This window comes from Aegilops tauschii, chromosome 5, assembly GCF_002575655.3.
Source record: "Aegilops tauschii subsp. strangulata cultivar AL8/78 chromosome 5, Aet v6.0, whole genome shotgun sequence".
Lineage (NCBI taxonomy): Eukaryota > Viridiplantae > Streptophyta > Magnoliopsida > Poales > Poaceae > Aegilops > Aegilops tauschii.
The window spans coordinates 413,747,106-413,773,249 of NC_053039.3; positions in this window are offsets into that span (position 1 = coordinate 413,747,106).

The window sequence follows — 26,144 nt, forward strand, 5'->3', positions numbered from 1 at the left end:
CGCCTCGAGCGTCCAGGAGCGGATGTTGCAGCAGTGATTGATATGTCTCCGTCGTATCTATAATTTTTGATTGTTCCATGCCAATATTATTCAACTTTCATATACTTTTTGGCAACTTTTTATACTATTTTTGGGACTACCATATTGATCCAGTGCCCAGTGCCAGTTCCTGTTTGTTGCATGTTTTATGTTTCGTAGAATATCCATATCAAACGGAATCCAAATGGGATAAAAACGGACGGAGCTTATTTTGGAATATTTGGAAAATTCCGGAAGAAAAATCCACGCGAGACGGTGCCCGAGGTGGCCACGAGGCAGGGGGCGCCCCTGCCCCCTGGGCGCGCCCCTGACCCTCGTGGGCCACCCGTAGGGCGGTTGATGCCCTTCTTCGGCCGCAAGAAAGCTAATTTTTGGTAAAAAAATCACGGCGAAGGTTTCAGTCCAATCGGAGTTACAGATCTCCATATATATACGAAACGGTGAAAGGGCAGCAGAGGAGAACGCAGAAACAGAGAGAAACAGAGAGACACATCCAATCTCGGAGGGGCTCCGCCCACGACATGGAGGCCAAGGACCAGAGGGGAAACCCTTCTCCCATCTAGGGAGGAGGTCAAGGAAGAAGAAGACGAAGGGGCCCCCTCTCCCCTTGTCTTCGGGTGGCCCCGGAACGCTGCCGTGGCCATCATCATCACCACAATCTTCACCAACAACTTCACCGCCATCATCACCAACTCTTCCCCCCTCTATGCAGCGGTGTAACCTCACTCTGACCCGCTGTAATCTCTACTTAAACATGGTGCTCAACGCTATATATTATTTCCCAATGATGTATGGCTATCCTATGATGTTTGAGTAGATCCGTTTTGTCCTATGGGTTAATTGATTATCGTGATTGGTTTGAGTTGCATGTTTTATTATTGGTGTTGTCCTATGGTGCTCTCCGTGTCGTGCAAGTGTGAGGGATTCCCGCTGTAGGGTTTGCAATATGTTCATGATTTGCTTATGGTGGGTGGCGTGAGTGACAGAAGCACAGACCCGAGTAAGTAGGTTGTTTGCGTATGGGATAAAGGGGACTTGATACTTTAATGCTATGGTTGGGTTTTACCTTAATGATCTTTAGTAGTTGCGGATGCTTGCTAGAGTTCCAATCATAAGTGCATATGATCCAAGTAGAGAAAGTATGTTAGCTTATGCCTCTCCCTCAAATAAAATTGCAATAATGATTACCGGTCTAGTTATCGATTGCCTAGGGACAAATAACTTTCTCGTGACAACAAGCTCTTTACTAAAACTAATTTAGTTGTGTCTTTATCTAAATAGTCCCTACTTTTTATTTACTCTCTCTTTATATTCTTGCAAACCTATCCAAAAACACCTACAAAGTACTTCTAGTTTCATACTTGTCCTAGGTAAAGTGAACGTCAAGCGTGCGTAGAGTTGTATCGGTGGTCTATAGAACATGAGGGAATATTTGTTCTACCTTTAGCTCCTCGTTGGGTTCGACACTCTTACTTATCGAAAGAGGCTACAATTGATCCCCTATACTTGTGGGTTATCAAGACCTTTTTCTGGCACCGTTGCCGGGGAGCAATAGCATGGGGTGAATATTCTCGTGTGTGCTTGTTTGCTTTATCACTAAGTAATTTTTATTTTCTGTTCTTAGTTGTTCTCTATCTTTAGTTATGGATATGGAACACGAAATACCCAAAAAAATTAGGTGTACTTGCTACTCATGGAGATGGGTAACCTCCTAAAACCCTCGATGCTAGTTATGTGAAAGATATTATGTACCACTTTAATAATCCTGAGAAAACCCCATTCAATTATGCAATGGGAGTCACATTGGATCAACGTGAATACTTTAGGGATTATCGCTTGACTCAAAAAGGGAAACTATTATGGGATCAAATTCATATATTGAAGTGGTATGCTAGACAACTATGCTTGAGATATGATTATACTTGTTGCTCTAGGATGAAGGCTCCACACCTTCCCTTTTCATGCAAATTTAATGATAATGAAACCTTAGCTTCTTATGCTAATGGTATATGATTACTATGATGTGGAACAAATAGAAGAATTTGTTGCTTTTAGGGGTGTTTATGAAATTGAATCTTTGTTTGAAAAGTATGAAGCTTTTGATGATGATGTTTATAGGCCTGAAAATTTTGCTATATTGAAATATTGCTATGATAATTATGAATATAATTCCTATATTGATGCGCTTATTGAGAAAGTCTCCGCTGTCCAAGAAGAGACTAATATTTTGCAGGAAACTATGGAAGAAGAAATTACTGAAACTGTGAGCTCATTGGATGAAAAAGATGAGGAGGAGAGCGAAGAACAAAAGGAGGAAGAGCGGATTGATCACCCGTGCCCACCTTCTAATGAGAGTAACTCTTCAACTCATACATTGTTTAATTTCCCTTCGTTCTTACCGAAGGATGAATGCTATGATGATTGTTATGATCCCGTTGATTCTTTTGAAATACCCCTTTTTGATGATGCTTGCTATGCTTGTGGCCAAGAGGCCAATATGAATTATGCTTATGGAGATGAACTTGCTATAGTTCCTTATGTTAAACATGAAATTGTTGCTATTGCACCCACGCATGATAGTCCTATTATCTTTTTGAATTCTCCCGACTACCCTATATCAGAGAAGTTTGTGCTTATTAAGGATTATATTGATGGGTTGACTTTTACCGTTGCACATTATGATTTTGATAGATATAATATGCATGTGCTTGCTGCTCCTACTTGCAATTATTATGAGAGAGGAACTATGCCTCCACCTCTCTACGTTTCCAACATGAAAATATTGCAAGAAACTGTTTATACTATGCATTGGCCTTTACTAGGTGTGCATGAATTGTTCTTTTATGACATGCCGATGCATAGGAAGAGAGTTAGACTTCGTTCTTGCATGATATATGTTGCTTTGTGCTCACTACTAAATGCCAAATCATTGCTAATTAAAATTGGCTTTCATATACCTTGGGATCCGGGTGGATTCACTACTTGAGCACTATATGCCTAGCTTAATGGCTTTAAAGAAAGTGCTGCCATGGAGACAACACGGAAGTTTTAGAGAGTCATTTTATTTCTGTTGTGTGCTTTTATAAAGTTTAGAAATAAAAATAATGTGTCAAGGTTTGCCTTTAGGATGTTTACGATGCTTGTTGGTTTGTGCGGTGCAGGACAGAAACTTTGGCTGTAGTGCGCGATTTTTAAGTTTTTACTGGAATGTCAAATGGTTCTGATTCTGTTTGCACTGTCTTTCTATAAAAATTGTTTATTTTTTCTAATTTTGGCAGAATTTTTCAAGTAACATAAGTATGGTGAATGTTCAGATTATGACACACTGTTCTGTTTTAGACAGATTCTGTTTTTGATGCATAGTTTGCTTGTTTTGATGAAACTATCAATTTATAACAGTGGATTAGGCCATGAAAAAGCTATATTACAGTAGACACAATGAAAAAACAAAAAATGAATTGGTTTGCAACAGTACTTAGAGTAGTGATTTGCTTTATTATACTAACGGATCTTACCGAGTTTTCTGTTGAAGTTTTGTGTGGATGAAGTGTTCGATGATCGGGGAGGTCTCGATGTGAGAAGAAGGAAGAGAACCAAGAGCTCAAGCTTGGGCATGCCCAAGGCACCCCAAGTAAATATTCAAGGAGACTCAAGCGTCTAAGCTTGGGGATGCCCCAGAAGGCATCCCCTCTTTCTTCAACAAGTATCGGTATGTTTTCGGACTCATTTCGTTCATGCGATATGTGCAAATCTTGGAGCGTCTTTTGCATTTAGTGTTCACCTTTTCTTTTATGCACCATGCTGGTATGAGATATTCCTTGGTTGATTTATAGAATGCTCATTGCACTTCACTTATATCTTTTGAGTATGGCTTTATAGAATGCTTCATGTGCTTCACTTATATCATTTGAAGCTTGGATTGCCTGTTTCTCTTTACATAGACAACTGTCATTTGTAGAATGCTCTTTTGCTTCACTTATATTTGTTAGAGCATGGGCATATCTTTTGTAGAAAGAATTAAACTCTCGTGCTTCACTTATATCTATTTAGAGAGATGACAGGAACTGGTCATTCACATGGTTAGTCATAAAACCCTACATAAAACTTGTAGATCACTGAATATGATATGTTTGATTCCTTGCAATAGTTTTGCGATATAAAGGTGGTGATATTAGAGTCGTGCTACTTGAGTAATTGTGAAATTGAGAAATACTTGTGTTGAGGTTTGCAAGTCACGTAGCATGCACGTATGGTGAACCGTTATGTAACGAAGTTGGAGCATGAGGTGTTTATTGATTGTCTTCCTTATGAGTGGCGGTCGGGGACGAGCGATGGTCTTTTCCTACCAATCTATCCCCCTAGGAGCAGGCGCCTAGTACTTTGTTTTGATAGCTAATAGGCTTTTGCAATAAGTATGTGAGTTCTTTATGACTAATGTTGAGTCCATGGATTATACGCACTCTCACCCTTCCATCATTGCTAGCCTCTTCGGTACCATGCATTGCCCTTTCTCACCTCGAGAGTTGGTGCAAAATTAGCCGGTGCATCCAAACCCCGTGATACGATACGCTCTATCACACATAAACCTCCTTATATCTTCCTCAAAACAGCCACCATACCTACCTATTATGGCATTTCCATAGCCATTCCGAGATATATTGTCATGCAACTTCCATCATCATCATATACATGACTTGAGAATTTATTGGCATATTTCTTTGCATGATCGTAAGATAGCTAGCATGATGTTTTCATGGCTTGTCCATTTTTTGATGTCATTGCTACGCTAGATTATTGCACATCCCGGTACACCGCCGGAGGCATTCATATAGAGTCATATCTTTGTTCTAGATATCGAGTTGTAATATTGAGTTGTAAGTAAATAAAAGTGTGATGATCATCATTATTAGAGCATTGCCCCAGTGAGGAAAGGATGATGGAGACTATGATTCCCCCACAAGTCAGGATGAGACTTCGGACGAAAATAAAAATAAATAAATAAAATAAATAAAAAAAGAGAGAAAGGCCAAAAAAGAGAAGGCCCACAAAAGACAAGAAAATGAGAGAAAAAGAGAGAAGGGGCAATGTTACTATCCTTTTACCACACTTGTGCTTCAAAGTAGCACCATGTTCTTCATATAGAGAGTCTCTTGAGTTATCACTTTCATATACTAGTGGGAATTTTCATTATAGAACTTGGCCTGTATATTCCAACGATGGGCTTCCTCAAATGCCCTAGGTCTTCATGAGCAAGCAAGTTGGATGCACACCCACTTAGTTTCAGTTTGAGATTTCATACACTTATAGCTCTAGTACATCCGTCGCATGGCAATCCCTACTCCTCACATTGACATCAATTGATGGGCACCTCCATAGCCCGTTGATTAGCCGCGTCGATGTGAGACTTTCTTTTTTTTGTCTTCTCCACATAACCCCCATCATCATATTCTATTCCACCTATAGTGCTATGTCCATGGCTCATGCTCATGTATTGCGTGAAAGTTGAAAAGGTTTGAGAAATGTCAAAAGTATGAAACAATTGCTTGGCTTGTCATCGGGGTTGTGCATGATGTGAATATTTTGTGTGGTGAAGATGGAGCATAGCCAGACTATATGATTTTGTAGGGCTAAGCTTTCTTTGGCTATGTTATTTCAATAAGACATAATTGCTTGGTTGGTATGCTTGAAGTATTATTGTTTTTATGTCAAAGGATAGACAATTGCTTTGAATCACTCATGTCTTAATATTCATGCCATAATTAGACATATGATCAAGATTATGCTAGGTAGCATTCAACATAAAAAATTATCTTTTTCATCATTTACCTACTCGAGGACGAGCAGGAATTAAGCTTGGGGATGCTGATACGTCTCCGTCGTATCTATAATTTTTTATTGTTCCATGCCAATATTATTCAACTTTCATATACTTTTTGGCAACTTTTTATACTATTTTTGGGACTAACATATTGATCCAGTGCCAGTTCCTGTTTGTTGCATGTTTTATGTTTCGCAGAATATCCATATCAAACGGAATCCAAACGGGATAAAAACGGACGGAGCATATTTTTGGAATATTTGGAAAATTTCGGAAGAAAAATCCACGCGAGACGGTGCCCGAGGTGGCCACAAGACAGGGGGCGCCCCTGACCCTCGTGGGCCACCCGTAAGGCGGTTGATGCCCTTCTTCGGCCGCAAGAAAGCTATTTTTTGGTAAAAAATCACGGCGAAGGTTTCAGTCCAATCGAAGTTACGGATCTCCATATATATACGAAACGGTGAAAGGGCAGCACAGGAGAACGCAGAAATAGAGAGAAACAGAGAGACAGATCCAATCTCGGAGGGGCTCTCGCCCCTCCCACCCATCTAGGGAGGAGGTCAAGGAAGAAGAAGACGAAGGGCCCCCTCTCCCCTTCTCTTCCGGTGGCGCCGGAACGCTGCCGTGGCCATCATCATCACCGCAATCTTCACCAACAACTTCACCGCCATCATAACCAACTCTTCCCCCCTCTATGCAGCGGTGTAACCTCTCTCTTACCCGCTGTAATCTCTACTTAAACATGGTGCTCAACGCTATATATTATTTCCCAATGATGTATGGCTATCCTATGATGTTTGAGTAGATCCGTTTTGTCCTATGGGTTAATTGATTATCGTGATTGGTTTGAGTTGCATGTTTTATTATTGGTGCTGTCCTATGGTGATCTCCGTGTCGCACAAGCGTGAGGGATTCCCACTGTAGGGTTTGCAATATGTTCATGATTTGCTTATGGTGGGTGGCATGAGTGACAGAAACACAGACACGAGTAAGTAGGTTGTTTGCGTATGGGATAAAGGGGACATGATACTTTAATGCTATGGTTGGGTTTTACCTTAATGATCTTTAGTAGTTGCGGATGCTTGCTAGAGTTCCAATCATAAGTGCATATGATCCAAGTAGAGAAAGTATGTTAGCTTATGCCTCTCTCTCAAATAAAATTGCAATAATGTTTACCGGTCTAGTTATCGATTGCCTAGGGACAAATAACTTTCTCGTGACAACAAGCTCTTTACTAAAACTAATTTAGTTGTGTCTTTATCTAAACAGACCCTACTTTTTATTTATGCTCTCTTTATATTCTTGGAAACCTATCCAAAAACACCTACAAAGTACTTCTAGTTTCATACTTGTTCTAGGTAAAGTGAACGTCAAGCGTGCGTAGAGTTGTATCGGTGGTCGGTAGAACTTGAGGGAATATTTGTTCTACCTTTAGCTCCTCGTTGGGTTCGACACTCTTACTTATGGAAAGAGGCTACAATTGATCCCCTATACTTGTGGGTTATCAGTGTTATCACCGCAGCGCCTGCTGGTACCTTGCCGCCCTTAGTGCAGCTTCGTGACGACGTTCCTCCCCCAGCACGAGGTCCATCCCCCGCGTGGCATCCTACTACGTTTCATCAAACGCCAGGACCCGCGCGGAGCGATGCTTGACCTCGTGAGGAAGGACCGCTTCGGCTCCGTTGACAAGGAAGAATGGGGTCTCACCCGTTGGCTTGGTGGCGGTGGTGCGGATGGACCACAACACGGACTGGAGCTCGTCGTGCTAGCCCCTGCCGCAGGGCTCGAGCTTCTTCTTGAAGGTCCTGGTCTTGAGGCCCCTCAGGACCTCTACGTTGGCGCGTTCGGCCTGACCATTGCTCCTGGGGTGTGCCACCGAAGCGTAGCAAATCTGCGTTCCAAGCTTAGCACAATAGGTTTTGAAGAGGTTACTAGTGAATTGTGAGCCGTTATCTGTGATGATGCGGTTGGGAACCCCGAGCGGCTCACGAGGCCCTTGATGAACTTGACAGTAGAGCCAGCTGGGATGGTGCGGACGGCTTCCACTTCCGCCCACTTGGTGAACTTGTCGATGGCGACGTAGAGGTAGCGGTAGCCCCCAGGCGCTCGAGGGAACGGGCCCAAGATGTCCAGCCCCCAGACCCCGAACGGCCACGTGAGTGGGATGGTCTGGTGGCCTTGAGCCGGCTAATGGATCTGCTTGGCGTGGAACTGGCAGGCTTCGCAGGACTTCACCAGCTCAGCTGCGTCGTTGAGCGCGGTGGGCCAGTAGAACCTGCTGCGGAATACTTTGTCAATGAGGGTCCGTGATGACGAGTGGTGCCCGCATTCCCCGCCATGTATGTCAATTAGCAACTCCTTCCCCTGGTCCCTGGAAATGCAGCACAGAGAAACGTCATTTGGCCACTTCCTGTACAACTCACCGTCCTGGATGTAGTACGCCGTGGCTTGCCGGGCCACGCGCTCCGCGTCCTCCTCCTTCTCCGGCAGTGCCTCTTGCATCAGATATTCCTTGAATTCCTTGGTCCTGCATCCCTCCTGGGGCTCGAGCGCCAAGAGCAGGTGAGCTCTTGAGGTCGGGCCACATTCTGGGGCTCCTGTGGCAGGCGGCTGTGGGAGCTCCTCCCGAGGGTGAGCTATGCTTGAAAGTGGCGGTGTTGCTGACGGCTTGAAGAGCCGGTCCTCGAAGACGCCGGGCTCTTGGGGCTACCGCTTGGACGCCCTCCTGGCGATGTCGTCGGCTTCCTTGTTGGTGCCACGGGGCACATGCTGCAACTCCAGGCCCAGGAACTGCTTTTCCATCTTACGCACTTCCGCGAGGTATGCCTCCATGTGCTCGTCCTTTTGCTCGTACACTTTGTTGGAGAAATTGATTAGGAGCTGTGAGTCGCCCCTAACGGTGAGGCGCTTCACCCCCAGAGCTGCGGAGGCCTTCAAGCCGGCTATGAGGCCTTCATATTCTGTGATGTTGTTGGAGACCTTCTCGCCCTGCTGAAAGCAGAGCTGCACTGCGTAGTAGAGCTTGTCCTGAGTGGGCGAGATGAGTATCGCTCCAGCCCCGCGCCCTGATGCGCGAAGGCGCCATCAAAATACATGACCCAACCATCTGGCGCCTCACTTCCTTGTGAGGTGGACCGGTCTTCGCCTACTTCAAGTGTCGGGGCGTCCCTCCATTCTGCCACAAAATCGGCGAGCGCGGCCCCCCTGATAACTCTGGTGGTGCTGAACTCCAACTGGAATGCCTGCAGCTCGATGTTCCACTCAGCGACCCTTACAGCAGAGTTGGGGCTCCTGAGCACCCTCTCCAATGGGTAGGCTGAGACGACCTTGATGGGGTGACCCTGGAAGTAGTGCCGCAGCTTGCGCGAGGCCACCAGGAGCGCGAGCTGGAGCTTCTAAGGCATGGGGTTCGCTCCCTCGCGTCCCGCAACACTGTGCTGACAAAATACACCGGGTGTTCGACGAGGGCTAGCGCATTGGTGAGGCTCGTGTCTTGCGGAAGTTGGGGCGTCTCCTCAGGTGGTGGGACTCCTGGCACCTGATCGCTTGCGGGAATCTTGGTGACGTCGTCCTGCCGAGCTTGGTCTTCTGTTGACGCTGCTAAGGCTCTTGCGGCGCCTTCCGGATCTTGCGGCGCCTTCCGGATCTTGCGTCACTTCAGCTGTAGCTTGGCGCAGCGCGCCCTTGGCTTGGTGCTCCTCCCAAACCACGACCAGCGCTGCGCTGGCGGAGTATGGGGTAGTGGCAAGGTAGAGTACTAGGGGCTCGAGAGGTCGTGGCACCACCATCACCGGAGGGCTGGTCAGGTATTTCTTGAGGTCTTGAAAAGCTCGGTCGGCCTCCTGGGTCCACTCGAATGGGCCCTTCTTCTTCATCAGCTTGAAGAAGGGTAGGGCGCGCTCTGCTAGCTTGGAGATGAAGTGTCCCAACGCAGTTACCCGACCAGCCAGCTTCTGCATTTCCTTAAGGGTCTGAAGTGGGCTCATGTCTTCAATGGCCTTGATCTCCTCTGGGTTCGCCTCGATCCCCCTGTGGGACACGAGGAAGCCCAGCAGCTTGCTGGAAGGGACACTGAACACGCACTTCTCCGGGTTAAGCCGCAAGTTCCCCTGATGCAGGCTCGCGAAGGTCTCCTCCAGTTCTTGAATCAAGGTCCTTGCCTCCCGAGACTTTACCACAATGTCGTCGACGTAGGCCTCTGTGTTTCTCTCGAGCTGCCACCCGAAGGCGATGTGCATCAGCCGCTGAAAGGTTGCGCCCGCATTGCGCAGTCCGAAGGGCATGCAGGTGTAGCAGTACACCCCACACGGGGTCAGGAAGGCTGTCTTCTCTACATCTTCTACCGCTATCTTGATCTGGTGATACCTTGAGAACGCATCCAGGAAGCACAGCAGTTCGCACTCGATGGTGGAGTCGACGATCTGATCGATGCGTGGGAGCGGGAACGGATCTTGGGGGCAGGCCTTGTTGAGGTTGGTGAAGTCGACGCAGATTCGCTCCTTCCTGCCTTTCTTCGGCACTACGACGGGGTTCGCCAGCCATTCGGGGTACCAAACCTCGCGAATGGCACCCACTGCTTCTCCGTGGACTGCCATCTCGCACGCTGCTTCAAAGGGCGCACATTGGGGCACACCGCTAAATGATGTTGAATCACCTCTCTTGGGACTCCCACCAGCTGATTGGGCTCCCATGCGAATATATCCTTGTTTGCGCGCAAGAACTTCACCAACGCTTCCTCTTGGCTTGGGTCGAGGCCGGCACCTATGGTAAAGGTGGCTCCTGAGGACCCGTCCTCATTGACTGGCGCCTGCTTGGTTTCCGCCTTGTCTTGTGTGAACAACTGCTTCTTCTTGGTTGGTGCGGCTCCCTTGGGCTTGGAGGTGCCCGCGTCGCTACGGTTTTGAGGGCAAGCTTGAGCGCCGCCAGGGCCTCCTTGGCGTCCCCCTTGACAGTGAGGACGCCTTTGCTTCCAGGCATCTTCATGAGGTTGTAGGCCGGATGAGTTGCCGCCATGAACTGGGCCAGAGCTGGGTACCCGAGGATGGCGTTGTACGGGAGGCCAATGCAGGCGATGTCAAAGTAGACCAGCTCGGTTCGGTAGTTGTCGTGCGTGCAGAAGGTGACGGGGAGGCGGATCTGCCCCAGGGAGCGGGCGGTGCCACCGCCAACTCGTGAGAAAGGCTTGTTGAGGCTGAGCCGCTCGAGCGGCACGTGAAGAAGGCCGAAGGCCTCCACGGAGAGCAAGTTGAGGCCGGCGCCGCCGTCGATGAGGGTCTTGGTGACGGCCACGTTGCAGATGGTGGGCGTGCAGAGCATTGGGAGCATGCCCGAGCCGGCGGTGGAGTCGGGGTGGTCTTCTGAGCCGAAGGTGAGGTCGGCTTCGGGTGCAGCCCAGACAGGCGGAGCCCCCGAACGCTTGGAGGCGCTGCCAATTTGGCGGAGGAATGGCTTGACGTGCCGATGTGAAGGCAGCGCTTGAGAGCCGCCGAGCAGGGCCACGACCGCGTGGTGCGCCGGCGCCGTGTAGCGCGCAGTGAAGAGGTCGCGGAGTTCCTCCCAGGATGCCACCGTGGATCCAGGGAGGTTGAGTAGCCAGGCGCGTGGCTCGCCGGCGAGGGCCATGGGGAGCCAGTTGGCCATGACCTTGTCGTCGCCGCCGGCCTCGAGGACGGCTTCCTCGTATGCGAGCAGGAAAGCCGACAGGTCCGGCGCACCGACATAGCGCGGCGGCATCTCTGGCTTGAACTTGGGCGGCCAACGCACCTGCTGCAGGGCGGGGGCCAGGACTCGGAGCCCCCCGGCCCCGTCGTCAGCGCCGGCCGTTGGAGTCGGTAGCGGGGCGACTGCCATGAGGGCGAAGTGCGGTGGCAGTGGAGCGTAGATTGGCGGAGAGGAGCTACGGCGCACCCCTACCTGGCGTGCCAAATGTGGAATCACAGGTTCCGGCAAAACCCTCGAAGTTCGAACACTGGGGTGCGCGTGAAGATTTCCTTCCTACCGATCTACGCCCTAGCTCTCAAAGATATCGCGGACGAACTCGACAAACTCACAAGACAAAGACACAAGATTTATACTGGTTCGGGCCACCGTTGCGGTGTAATACCCTACTCCAGTGTGGTGGTGGTGGATTGCCTCTTGGGCTGATGATGAACAGTACAAGGGGAAGAATAGCCTCCTGAGGTTGAGGTGTTCTTGTGCTTGACGAACTTGTGTGGGTGAGATGCCTCTGAATGAGTTCTCCCCTCTACTGTGGTGGCTAGTTCTACTTATATAGGCCCTGGTCCTCTCCCCAAATATTGAGCGGGAAGGGAGACAACAAAGGCCAATTTGAAAGGGGACAGCTAATACAGCTTATCCTGACAAAAGCGGTCTTCACCTGCAAAAGGCTCTGGTGGTGACGCCGCCTTGGGCTCCACGGTGACCTCCGTCCTGTCGTCCTGCTAGTCTTGGTCTCGTTGCACTGATATGGAAACCTTTGCTTGATGCCTTGGTACTTCGCGCATGCTCTTGCCTCCTTAGCACCAAAGAGGAAACAAGGACGCTAGCGCCCACCTGGCGCCCGCCTGATCTCGGTCGTCATGGCTCACGTCACGAGAACCTCGCGAGGTTTGCCTTGCCTCTATCTCTCCGCCCCTCGTGAGCTTGCCTGGCGAGCCCGCTCCTGAGGAGGTCTTGCGTCGTCTGCCTCACGAGGCTTGGCCCCTCGCGAGGGTCTTGAATGTCTCGTTGATGAAGATGGGCCGTACAGGCCTGCTAGCATAGCTACGCCGTGGGCCACAGGCAGGCAAGTCTGGGGACCCCCGTTCCCAGAACGCCGACAGACATCATTCTTGGTATGGATTGGTTGACAGCCCATAATGCTAAGATCGACCGTGCCGCCAAGACAGTACAACTCACTCATCCTTCTGGCCAGTTGATTAACTACTCAACTCAGATGGTCCAGGATGCCGAGAATCAGATATATGTTCTCAATGCATTGAATGCTTCACCTCTCGAGGGAATAGAGAATATTCCAGTCATTCGTGATTTCGAAGATGTCTTTCCAGAAGAACTTCCAGGAATACCCCCTGCTAGAGCTATTGAATTCATCATAGACTTGAAACCGGGCACAACTCCTATTGCCAAGCGGCCGTACAAGATGTCGCCGCATGAACTCCTTGAACTTAAGGAGGAAATCAACAAATCTCTTCACAAGGGATTCATTCTTCCTAGTTCCTCTGCTTGGGGAGCACCTTCTCTCTTTGTCTAGAAGAAGGATGGTACAAATCGTTCGGTCCAAGATTACCGACCTATCAACCAGGCAGCAATTCAGAACAAGTATCCGCTTCCTAGAATCAACGATTTATATGATCAACTTTCTGGCTCCTCAGTATTCCCTAAACTTGATTTGAGGTTGGGTTACCGCCAGATTCGGGTTTGTGAAGAGGATATTCCCAAGACCGCCTTCGTTACTCGCTATGGTTCATACGAGTACACCGTCATGTCCTTTGGTTTGACAAATGCTCCAGCGACATTCTCTCGTCTAATGAACTATATATTCATGGAATACCTCGACAAGTTCGTCGTGGTTTATCTATATGACATCCTGGTATATTCCAAGAATAAAGAAGAACATGCTGAACACCTTCGACTTGTTCTGGAAAAGCTTCGAGAACATCACTATATGCTAAGTATTCCAAGTGTGAATTCTGGCTACCCGAAGTGACCTACCTTGGGCATGTCATCTCCAAGGATGGTATTGCCATCAACCCCTAACGAGTTCAGGCTATTCTTGATTGGACTTCTCCGAAGAATGTCAAGCAAGTTAGAAGTTTTCTCAGACTCGCCAGCTATTGCCGTCGATTTGTCGAGAACTTCTCCAAGATCGCCAAGCCCCTGACTGGTCTGATTCACAAGGGTGTCTAGTTCGAATGGACAGAAAAGTGTCAAGAAAGTTTCCAAGCACTCAAAGACAAGCTGACTACTGCCACAGTGCTTGCTCCTCCAGACACTAAAAAGGATTTCGTTATTTACTGCGATGCTTCACGACAAGGATTAAGTTGTGTCCTAATGCAAGAGCGCAGAGTGATTGCTTATGCCTCTCGTCTGTTGCGCCCTCACGAAGAGAAATACCTAGTTCATGACCTCGAGCTTGCTGTTGTCATACCTGCACTAAAAAAGTGGCGACATTACCTTCTTGGTAATCGTTGCGAGATCTTCACCGACCACCAAAGTCTGAAGTATCTGTTTACCCAGCCAGACCTGAACCTCCGTCAGCAGAGATGGATGGAGATGGTAGCAGATTTTGACTTGGGTATTTCCTATACTCCACGCAAGGCTAATGTAATGGCTGATGCCTTGAGCCGCAAGTCATATTGCAACCATCTCGAGGTTTGCAAAGTTCAGCCCTCGCTTGTTGAAGAATTCAGAAAGCTGAACCTCCATATTGTTCCTCCGGGTGCACTCGCTCCCCCTCCTAAGGAGTTTTGCAAGATGAACCTCTGTGTTGTTCCTCAGGGTTCCCTCAATACACTGGTTGTCAAGCCAGATCTCGTGGAGAGCATCAAGAGACTGCAGAAGTATGACTGTCAAGTAGAGAAGATTAAAGGCTACCTCGCAGAAAGAAGGCCCTCGTTCTTCACTGTTGAAGATGACGACACCTTGTTCTTTAAAGGTCGCCTAGTGGTTCCTTCAAAGGACAACCTGGATATGACTCAGGAAGTTATGAAAGAAGCTCATGACACTCCGTTGTCTACTCATCCCCGTAGTACCAAGATGTACCAAGACATTCGTCAGAGATTCTAGTGGTCAAACATGAAGCAAGACATGGCTCGCTATGTTGCTGAATGTGACGTTTGTCATCGTATCAAAGCAGAACATCAAAGGCCTGCTGGAACTCTACAACCTATCTCTATTCCTGAATGGAAATGGGACCATGTTGAAATGGACTTTGTTACTGGTTTTCCCAAATCACAGAAGGGTAATGATGCCATACTTGTCGTCATTGACCGGCTTTCCAAAGTTGCACATTTTCTGGCCGTCAAAGAGACGATCACTGCTAGTCAGCTGGCAACTCGCTATATGTCCAGGATTGTTTCAATCCACGGTATTCCACTGGTAATCAGCTCAGACCGTGGCAGCTTATTCACTTCAAGCAAGTTTCCAAGAAGCTATGGGAACTCATCTATCTTTCAACACTACATTTCACCCTTAGTCGCAGGGACAAGTTGAACGCATCAATCAAGTTCTCGAAGACATGCTTCGAGCTTGTGTCATTTCCTTTGGCAAGAAATGGGAGGAATCTCTCCCGTATGAGGAGTTCTCTTACAACAATAGCTATCAAGCTAGTCTGAAAATGGCTCCCTTCGAAGTGTTATATGGATGAAAGTGTCGAACCCCTCTGAACTGGTCAGAAACTGGGGAACGTCCCCTCTTCGGTCCAGATATTATCCAACACGCTGAAGAACAAGTCCGCGTCATTCGCGAGAATCTCAAGACTGCTCAGTCACGTCAAAAGAGTAATTATGACCGTTATCACAAAGACATGGTCTATCAACCTGGTGAAAAGGCCTATCTTCGAGTCACACCAATGAAGGGTGCACACCGCTTTGGGATCAGGGGCAAGCTAGCTGCTCGCTATATTGGTCCTTTTACTATTCTCGAGAGGCGTGGAAAAGTGGCATACCAGTTGGAGCTTCCATCGAACCTTTCTCAGGTTCATGATGTATTCCACGTGTCACAACTCCGCCGCTGCTTAAAGGACCCAATCCGAGCAGTGGATCATGAAGTGCTCGAGTTGCAACAGGACCTATCCTATAAAGAGCATCCGGTCCGCATTCTCGACCAAGCTGAACACCGCACACGTCGGAAGGCGATCAAGTTCCTCAAGGTCTAGTGGTCGCATCACTCTGAAAACGAAGCCACTTGGGAACGCAAGGATCGCCTGCGTGACGAATACCCCGATTTGTTTCCTTCTACCTCCTAAATCTCAGGACGAGATTTCTTGTAGTGGAGGAGAATTGTAACGCCCGGACAATTATGCTACAGTAAATCACTGTTAATGGTGCCATGTCATCGATTTCACTGTTGTTAAGTTCGCATTGATTCAAACTCGGTTTCAATTTCAACATTTAAAATAAGTAAAAAGAAAAGGCAAAAGTAAATAAAAGAAAAGGAGCAGACAACAAAAAAAGGAAAAGGAGAGAGGCCCCCGCCTCTCACTGGATCTTGGCCCAGCTGGCCGGCCCACCCGGCGCCCCTGTATAACCCCTGGCCTATTAGGCCACAACCGAACCCTAACCACTCGATCCTCCTCACTTCCCCCACACCCCCACTCTCCTTCCCCTCTCCTCCCTCGATCTGGATCGGGGGCAGCGACTCCGATCTCGCGTCGCCTCGCCACCCCTCGTTGGCACCCGCCTCCCGTCTCCTCCCGCACGGCGGCCGCTCCCCCCTCGACCCGTACTGGATTGGGGGCTCGACCCCGCAGCGCCCCATGCCCCGACGCCGCGCCGTCACCTCGACGCGTCACCACCACCACCCCGAGCTCCGGTGCCTCCTCGAGCTCACTTTAGCACCACTACAGGGCCCCGTGAGCACGCTCCCCTCTTCCCCCTTCCCTCTCCTCTGCCCTGGCGCGCCCCGCATCACAGTTGCCTGCTCGCTGCCCGCGGCCTCCCTAACAAGCGCATGGTCGCGTCCCGCCTAGCATGCCCGGCGCCCGACCACCGCGCCCCACAGCTGCGCCCTGATACCTCTCCGTCGTATCTACTTTTCGAAACACTTTTTCCCTTGTTTTGGACTCTAACTTGCATGATTTGAATGGAACTAACCCGGACTGACGCTGTTTTCAGCAGACTTTCCATGGTGTTATTTATGTGCAGAAACAAAAGTTCTCAGAATGACCTGAAACTCCACGGAACGTCTATTTGGAAATAATAAAAAATCCTTGCAAAAGATGAAGACCAGGGGGGCCCACACCCTGTCCACGAGGGTGGGGGCGCGCCCTCCCCCCTAGGGCGCGCCCCTACCTCGTGGGCCCCCTGGAGCTCCTCCGACCTCAACTCCAACTCTATATATTTGCTTTCGGGGAGAAAAAAATCAGAGAGATGAATTCATCACGTTTTACGATACGGAGCCGCCGCCAAGCCCTAAAACCTCTCGGGAGGGCTGATTTGGAGTCCGTTCGGGGCACCGGAGAGGGGGATTCGTCGCCGTCATCATCATCAACCATCCTCCATCACCAATTTCATGATGCTCACCGCCGTGCGTGAGTAATTCCATCGTAGGCTTGCTGGACGGTGATGGGTTGGATGAGATCTATCATGTAATCGAGTTAGTTTTGTTAGGGTTTGATCCCTAGTATCCACTATGTTCTGAGATTGATGTTGCAATGACTTTGCTATGCTTAATGCTTGTCACTAGGGCCCGAGTGCCATGATTTGAGATCTGAACCTATTATGTTTTCATGAATATATGAGAGTTCTTGATCCTATCTTGCAAGTCTATAGTCACCTACTAAGTGTTATGATCCAGCAACCCCGAAGTGACAATAATCGGGACCACTCCCGGTGATGACCATAGTTTGAGGAGTTCATGTATTCACTATGTGCTAATGCTTTGTTCCGGTACTCTATTAAAAGGAGGCCTTAATATCCCTTGGTTTCCATTAGGACCCCGCTGCCACGGGAGGGTAGGACAAAAGATGTCATGCAAGTTCTTTTCCATAAGCACGTATGACTATATTTGGAATACATGCCTACATTACATTGATGAATTGGAGCTAGTTCTGTGTCACCCTATGATATGATTGTTACATGATGAACCGCATCCGGCATAATTCTCCATCGCCGATCCAATGCCTACGAGCTTTTCACATATTGTTCTTCGCTTATTTACTTTTCTGTTGCTGCTGTTACAATCACTACAAAACACCAAAAATATTACTTTTGCTACCGTTACTTTTGTTACCGTTACCACTACTACCATATTACTTTCCTACTAAATACTTTGCTGTAGATATTAAGTTATCCAGGTGTGGTTGAATTGACAACTCAACTGCTAATACTTGAGAATATTCTTTGGCTCCCCTTGTGTCGAATCAATAAATTTGGCTTGAATACTCTACCCTCGAAAACGGTTGCGATCCCCTATACTTGTGGGTTATCAAGACTATTTTCTGGCGCCGTTGCCGGGGAGCATAGCTGTATTCTTTGAGTCACTTGGGATTTATATCTGCAGGTCACTATGAAGAACTTGAAAGATGCTAAGACAACAATTTATCCCTCAACTACGAGGGAGGTAAGGAACTGCCATCTAGCTCTGCATTTGATTCACCTTCTGTTTTGAGTAAGCTTGCGACACCTAAACCTGCTTCTGCTATTCGTTCTGATATGTCGCATGTTATTGATGATGCCACGTCTGCTATGCATGATACTTATGATGAAACTACTTCTATGCTTGATACTACTGTACCCCTTGGTGAATTTCTTGATGAACAAATTGCTAGGGCTAGAGAGAAAGAAATTATTGAAACTGATTATATTGATGAAAGTGATGATGAAAACTTGCCTGTTATTCGTCAGGGTTATGTTTTTGATTAAAGAAGCTTCTTTAGCTATTTTAGCTTGCAAAGATAGATATGAGCTCAAGAGATTATTAGCTAAATGGAATCAGCAATCTCTTAATGATAGAATGAGACCTGACCCTGCGTTTGCAACTTCACCTATCTGTGTTACCGATAAGGATTATGAATTCTCTGTTGATCCTGATATAATTACTTTGGTTGAATCTGATCCTTTTCATGGCTATGAATCTGAAACTGTTGTGGCACATCTTACTAAATTAAATGATATAGCCACCCTGTTCACTAATGATGAGAGATCTCGCTATCTTTATATCCTTAAAATATTTCCGTTCTCATTAAAGGGTGATGCTAAGATATGGTTTAATTCTCTTGATCCTGGTTGTGTGCGTAGTCCCCAGGATATGATTTATTACTTCTCTGCTAAATATTTCCCTGCTCATAAGAAACAAGCTGCTTTGAGGGAAATATACAACTTTGTGCAAATTAAAGAAGAGACTCTCCCACAAGCTTGGGGGAGGCTTCTCAAGTTACTTAATGCTTTGCCTGATCATCCTCTTAAGAAAAATGAAATACTTGATATCTTTTATAATGGACTAACCAATGCTTCCAGAGATTACCTGGATAGTTGTGCTGGTTCTGTTTCCAGGGAAAGAACACCGGATGAAGCTGAAATCCTATTGAATAATATGTTGACAAATGAAAATAATTGGACACTTCCTGAGCCAGTTCCTGAGCCTAATCCTAAACCAACTCCGAAGAAGAGAGGTGTTCTATTTCTCAGTCCTGAAGATATGCAAGAGGCAAATAAATCTATGAAAGAAAAAGGTATTAAAGCTGAAGATGTTAAGAATTTACCTCCTATTGAAGAAATACATGGTCTTAATCTACCACCTGTTGAAGAAACATATGATCTTAATCCATTACCTATTGAAGAACCTCATGGTCTTAATAACCCGACACAGGTAGTAAAGGTAAATTCTCTCTATAGATATGATAGAGCTGAAATCCCTCCTACTAAAATTGCTAGCCAATGCTTGGGTGAGTTTGATAACTTTATGGTTAATCAAGAAGATTTCAATGCTTATTTTGGTAGACAATTAAAACAAAATGCTTATATGATTGAACACTTGGGTAATTAAATGGCTGATGTTAGAGGTGAACTTAAACTCATTACTAAACATGCTTCTATGGTTACCACTCAAGTAGAACAAGTGCTTAAAGCTCAAAATGATTTGCTCAATGAAATGAATAGTAAGAAAAATGATTATGTTGTTAGAGTGGCTACTAGAACTGGTAAGATGACTTAGGAACCTTTGTATCCTGAAGGCCACCCTAAGAGAATTGAGCAAGATTCTGAGAGAAATAATATGGATGCACCTAGTCCTTCTAAAAAGAAGAAAAAGAAAAATGATAGGACTTGGCATGCTTCTAGTGAACCTATTGCTGAAACACCTGAGAATCCAAATGATATATCTATTTCTGATGCTGAAACACAATCTGTTAATGAGCATGAACCTAGTGAAAATGTTAATGATGATGTTCATGATGATGCTCAACGTAGTAATGATAATGATGTAGAGATTGAACCTGCTCTTGATCTTTATAACCCACAATCAAAGAATCAATGTTATGATAAGAGAGACTTTGTTGCTAGGAAACATGGTAAAGAAAGAGAACCATGGGTTCAGAAACCCATGCCTTTTCCTCCCAAACCATCCAAGCAAAAGGATGATGAGGATTTTGAGTGCTTAGCTGAAATGATTAGACCTATCTTTTTGCGTATGCGATTAACTGATATGCTCAAAATGAATCCTTATGCTAAGTATATGAAAGAAATTGTCACTAATGAAAGAAAGATACCGGAAGCTGAGATTTCCACCATGCTTGCTAATTATACTTTTAATGGTGGAATACCTAAGAAACTAGGAGATCCAGGAGTACCCACTATACCATGCTCCATTAAAAGAAACTGTGTTAAAAATGCTTTATGTGATCTTGGAGCCGGTGTTAGTGTTATGCCTCTCTCTTTATATCGTAGACTTGATTTGAATAAGTTGACACCTACTGAAATATCTTTGCAAATGGCTGATAAATCAACTGCTATACCTGTCGGTATTTGTGAGGATGTGCATGTTGTAGTGGCAAACGTTACTATTTTAATGGACTTTCTTATTCTTGATATTCCCGAGGACGATAACATGTCTATTATTCTTGGAAGACCTTTTTGAATACTGTAGGGGCTGTTATTGATTGCAACAAAGGCAATGTCACTTTTCACGTTAATGGTAATGAGCATACGGTACACTTTCCGAGGAAACAACCTCAAGTTCATAGTATCAACTCTATTGGAAAAATTCCATCAATTATATTTGGAGGTTTTGAATTTCCTCTTCCTAGTATCAAGAAGAAATATGATATTCTTATTATTGGGGATGTGCATATCCCCGTTGAGGTAACATAGTGTTATTCGAAATTTCTCCGGTTCCATGTTAGTCGGAATGAGTTTGTTAACAAGACCTGATCAACCTTGTTAGTGGATTCCTTTTGATGAGCATGAGATGGATGAAACTAGAAGGCACAACCTTCTGTACCCTCTTTCTACTTTCTGTTATTTAGTTGAAATAAAGTAAAAATAGTATTTTTCTGTCTGCTTTCTGATTTATCCGTGCAATATAAAAATACCCCGAAAATAAAAGTTCTCCAAATGCCCTGAAAATGGAATATGATTTTTCTGGAATATTTGAGAATTTCTGGCACACAGAACACAGCAGGAGGGGCAAGCACCTGGCCACGAGGGTGGAGGGCGCACCCTACCCCCCAGGGCACGGCCCCTGCCTCGTGGGTCCACGGTGGCCCTCCTCCACTCATTCCTGCACCCATACACTCCTTCTTTCTCCCACAAACACCAATGTCTAGCTCAAGCACGAGTTCTAGCTCATTTTGCTGTGATTTTCGATCTCCTTGCTCAAAGCACCTCTCACAAAACTGCTTGGGGAGATTGTTCCTTGGTATGTGACTCCTCCATTGGTCCAATTAGTTTTTGTTCTAGTGCTTTATTCATTGCAAATTTGTGCTGCCTAGGTGACCATGTTCTTGAGCTTGCATGTCAAATTTATATGGTTCCAAGTAGTTCTAATGCTTGATATAGGCTCTAGGCACTTGTAGGAGTAGTTGGTATAAATTTATTGAAGTTGGTTCACTTTTGTTTGAAGTTACTAAAAATTTCAGAATATTTCAGAAAATAATGAAGAGATTTTTGAGGGGCTCATCGAGCCGAAGCTCAAAGGAAAAGCAAAATGAAGAAGCACAGAGGCCCAAATATAATTTGCCTCGCACCGCAGAGGTTCGGCCGTGTGAATGGCCTTCCGATAATTTCTTGAGAGAAGCTAGGATTTATGATGATTTCTATTCATTGGCTGAGAACGCGGGCCTCACCGACTTCCTCCGTGACCAACGTCATCAGTATCTCTTACTCACTAATACTTTTGTGCAAAACTTCTACTATTTTCCTAAAGAAACACCTCCTTCATTAGAGTTTCATTTATATGATGTTGTTAAGAAAATGCCACTAGAAGAACTTTGCAAGGTTTGCGAAATACCTTTCGAGGGTACCTTAGATGAACCACATCGTAAGGATGTGGACGGGTTTATTGACACCGTTACTGTGGGGGAAACCAGGAAGGTTTCCGATGCAAGAATCACTAGCATACATTTTCCTGTTTTACGCTACTTTGCTATATTTGCTAGTCGTTCCTTAATTGGTCGCGGAAACTGTGGAAACCTTAGTGTCCCTGATATTATCATTTTGCTTCATGGTTTATATTCCGATAACACTGTTAGTATGGGCGGTATTATTGCTAAACGGTTAAGTCTGAATCGTACTAAGGGCCCAATCTTTGGAGGTATTTATGCTTCACACCTAGCTGCGCATTATAACATACCTATTAGGCTCTATGAGAAAGAAGAAAAATTGTTGCCCAATGCTTATTTAGATTATAAGAGTATGTTAGCGCATGACTTTATTGTTAAGAATAGGGAAGGGTAGCTTAAATACAAATTGTTCTTTGATAAACATCACCCTGAGACTATTACCTTGCCTGCTCCTTCCTTGTTTAATTTATCTAAAGGTCCGTATCTCGTTCCGTGGGCGGCCATTCAAGCCTATTGGAAACCTAAACCAGCCCCGGAGCCGGAACCACAATTTGAGCCTCCACGACAGTCTGATTACTTTTGGGATCCGGAGATGACTGCTAGCCAGTGGCAGTCAGAGTCCTCTTCATCTCAGTACGACCCCAGCTACACCTACGGGTATCCGCCAGGCCATCTGTGGCAATGAACCAACTTAGGCCAAAAGCCTAAGCTTGGGGGAGTACGTATTTCCCACCGACATTACATTCATGTTTACGCACACTCATTGCTGGAGGTCGGTGCTCATACTTTTTCACTATAATACCCATGCTAGTTTATTTTCTTTTTCTTGCTTTCTTCTTGTGTGTTTGTTAAACCTTAAGAAAAACAAAAAATAAAATTAGTAATAGCTTCTAGTTAGTTTACTTTTCTTGTCGTAGTAGTAATTAAAAGAAACCCAAAAAGATTTCCCGTTCTTCTTTTGCTTGTTGGGAGCTTTCCCGTGTAAATAGTTTCTATTTTTATTTTTTTTCTTTGGGGGTCGATAGAAGAAGACTATGATTAAATTGTTGAAGTGGCTCTTATATGCATTATTGTTGATTTAACCAAAAGCCCATATTGCCTTGTCTTCTCCTGTTTACTGAATGCTCGTAGATTCCAGCTTAGTCCAATGCACGTGCACTCTTATTATTATTCACATCGTTCGGTTGTGCAACTGAAAGGCAATTATGATGATATATGATGGACTGACTGAGATGAGAAAAACTGGTATGAACTTGACCTCTCTTGTTTTTGTAAATATGATTATTTCATCGTTCCTGATTCAGCCTATTATGAATAAACATGTTTGCAATGACAATTAGAGATCACAGTTGCTCGTGCCATGCTTGATTAGCTATGAGTGATTATGGTTTACCTTGCGTGCCAACATGCTATTAAAATGGTTGTGATGTGGTATGATTGTAGCGACCAGACCTCAAATGGTCTGTGTTGCTGTGCACCAGTGTCATCCCTGGATCAGTAATGCTGACACGCACAGTACAAATGGAGGATTTATAACAGAGTAGCAATCACACACTTATTACATCAAATATCTCCGAAGAGATTAAGTATGATAAACATGGCTTAAGGCCATCTAAGAACGATAACAGCGGAAGACTTGGAAGATAAGTGAGTCCATCAACTCCAGCGGCATCACTGAGTATAAGACCACGACCTAAGGCACCTTACTCGTCGTCTGAAAAGTCTGCAACATGAAATGTTGCAGCCCGAAAACAGGTCAGCACATAGAATATGCTGGCAATGTAACACATAGTGAATAATGAACATAATAATGCTATGCTACATGCATATATGGCTGGTGGAAAGCTCTATGGTTACAGTTTTGCGAAAAGCCAATTTTATCCTACCTCAAAGGAATAAATTTTATTTAACTATCATGGTGGTTGTGAAACATTGAGATGGTTGACAGCATCTCAATCCCAATTAAGAAATCATCATTAACACAACAAAATTAATTAAAAGTAACATGGTGATGAGATTCACATGATAATCCAAGTACTAGATACTCAAGTTGTCCATAACCGGGGACACGGCTAACCATGATTAGTTTGTACACTCTGCAGAGGTTTACGCACTTTTCCCCACAAGACTCGATCTCCTCCGTTGGATTACTCGCACTACATGGTGTTTGAGTAACGGATGACCGAGACACAGTCTTTTAGAAGTGTTTGCACCTTACGTATGGGTAGACAGTTACACCTACTTTCCCCTACATCTGCTAGTCTACCACTGTAAGAGTTCACACAACTTAGTCAACTATGCTAGAGCCCATAATAGCTTGTGGCTGCACACGGAAGTTTCTAGCATGAATAATCTCATGATCCCTTTGAACCTGGGTGGCGGTCCAAAAGAAAAACAGGCAATCCTGGAATACCCAGGTACCTCAATCCACCCAGATGTGAGTTTTAGTTGCCACCTTAAGTAAACCATTATTAACAATCTCACATCTGTCATGAATATCACTCAAACCCAATCCACGTCTACGAGCATAGCATGGCAATATAATAGCAAACGTAGAAGTAACTCCCAAGGGTTTGATAATAAAACAGGTAATAGGTACTACCTCAACTACTTCCCAATACCCACAATTTAATTAGATCCTAATCATGCAAGTGTTTGAGGATAAGATCTAATGCAATAAAAACTGGGTATGGAAAGGTATGATCAAAGTGTTACTTGCCTTGCTGATGATCCGCAAAACCTAGCGATTCGAAGTAACAAGCGGCACACTCCGGGTACTCTATCGCAAACAAACAAGCATAAAATCAGTACTCATCTAATGCACAGGTAAAACTCGAATGAAAGATCAAACCAGAAAGTTCAACTTAAGAACTCCGGTTTGCAAAAAGAATCAACTCGAAAGAAGCAACGAAAGTCAAACGGCGAAGGAAAGAAGCTTCGTTTACTAATCTGGATCTAGGTCAAATTTTACGGTAGCAAAAACTTGTTTGAGTAGGTTAAACGGAAAGAGAATTTCGAGACGAAACTCTAGGCGCTTGAATCGCCTGATTCCAATAAACGAGCGAAAAGTTAAACAGAAACGAAGATTCGATCAGAAATCGAGATCTGAGATAATCGCAGAAAAATCCGACGAAAAAGAAAAACGGACGAACGGTTAAAGAACGGACGTTCGTTAACAGAGGAAATCCGACGAACGCGTTCGTTAAAACGAACGGTTCGGTGAACGCTCGCAAAATAATAAAACCGAAAAAAAAACCAATCTAGGGTTTTTTTCTTTTTTTAAACAAAAACCGGCAAAAACGAGGCGAGGCAGTACCTCGTCGGGACGGCTCCGGCGTGGCTCCGGCGAGGGCGGCGGGTGCGGCGGGGTGCGGGACTCGGGGGAGGGCGAGGGGGCGGCGAGGGGCGGCGGCAAATGGCGGCGGCGGCGGCTCCCGTGCGGGCGGCGGCGGCGGGCAAGTGCGGCGGCGGCGGCTCGGCGGGTGCAGGCGGCGGCGGGCGAGGTGAGAGAGAGAGGGGGGGTGCGGGGTATATAAGGGGGGAGCTCGGCTTGGAGGAGGGGGCAAGCTCCGGCGGCGGCTCCCGTGTCCATGGCGGACACGGCGCGGCGGCGCGCGCTCGTGCGCGAGGAGGACGGCGCGGGCGGGCCGGCCTGCGGCTCGGCTGGGCTCGGCCCAGTCGGCGCGGCGCAGTTTTTTTTTAAATGTTCCGTGGAAAATAATGCGTAGAAAAATAAATAAATGTGTAAAAAATATAAAATAAATTTTCCCCGTCTAGTTAGAAAATCTAGAATAGGGTGAACATTTTTTTAACACAAAATAAATATTTTGAAAACATGCAATATTATTAATGCAATAAAAATTGCAAATAAATTCCAAATAAATTCCAATAAATTATTTTAACATTTGACCTCCAGTATTTCAATTGTTTTGGAGAAGTCATATTTTCTCCTCTCATTTATTTTTAAAATGAAATATTTTTCCGGAGAGAAAATAATTAAAACCAAAATCCTCGTCTTATTATTTGATGAAAATCAAATATGAAAATTCGAGAAAATCCCCAACTCTCTCC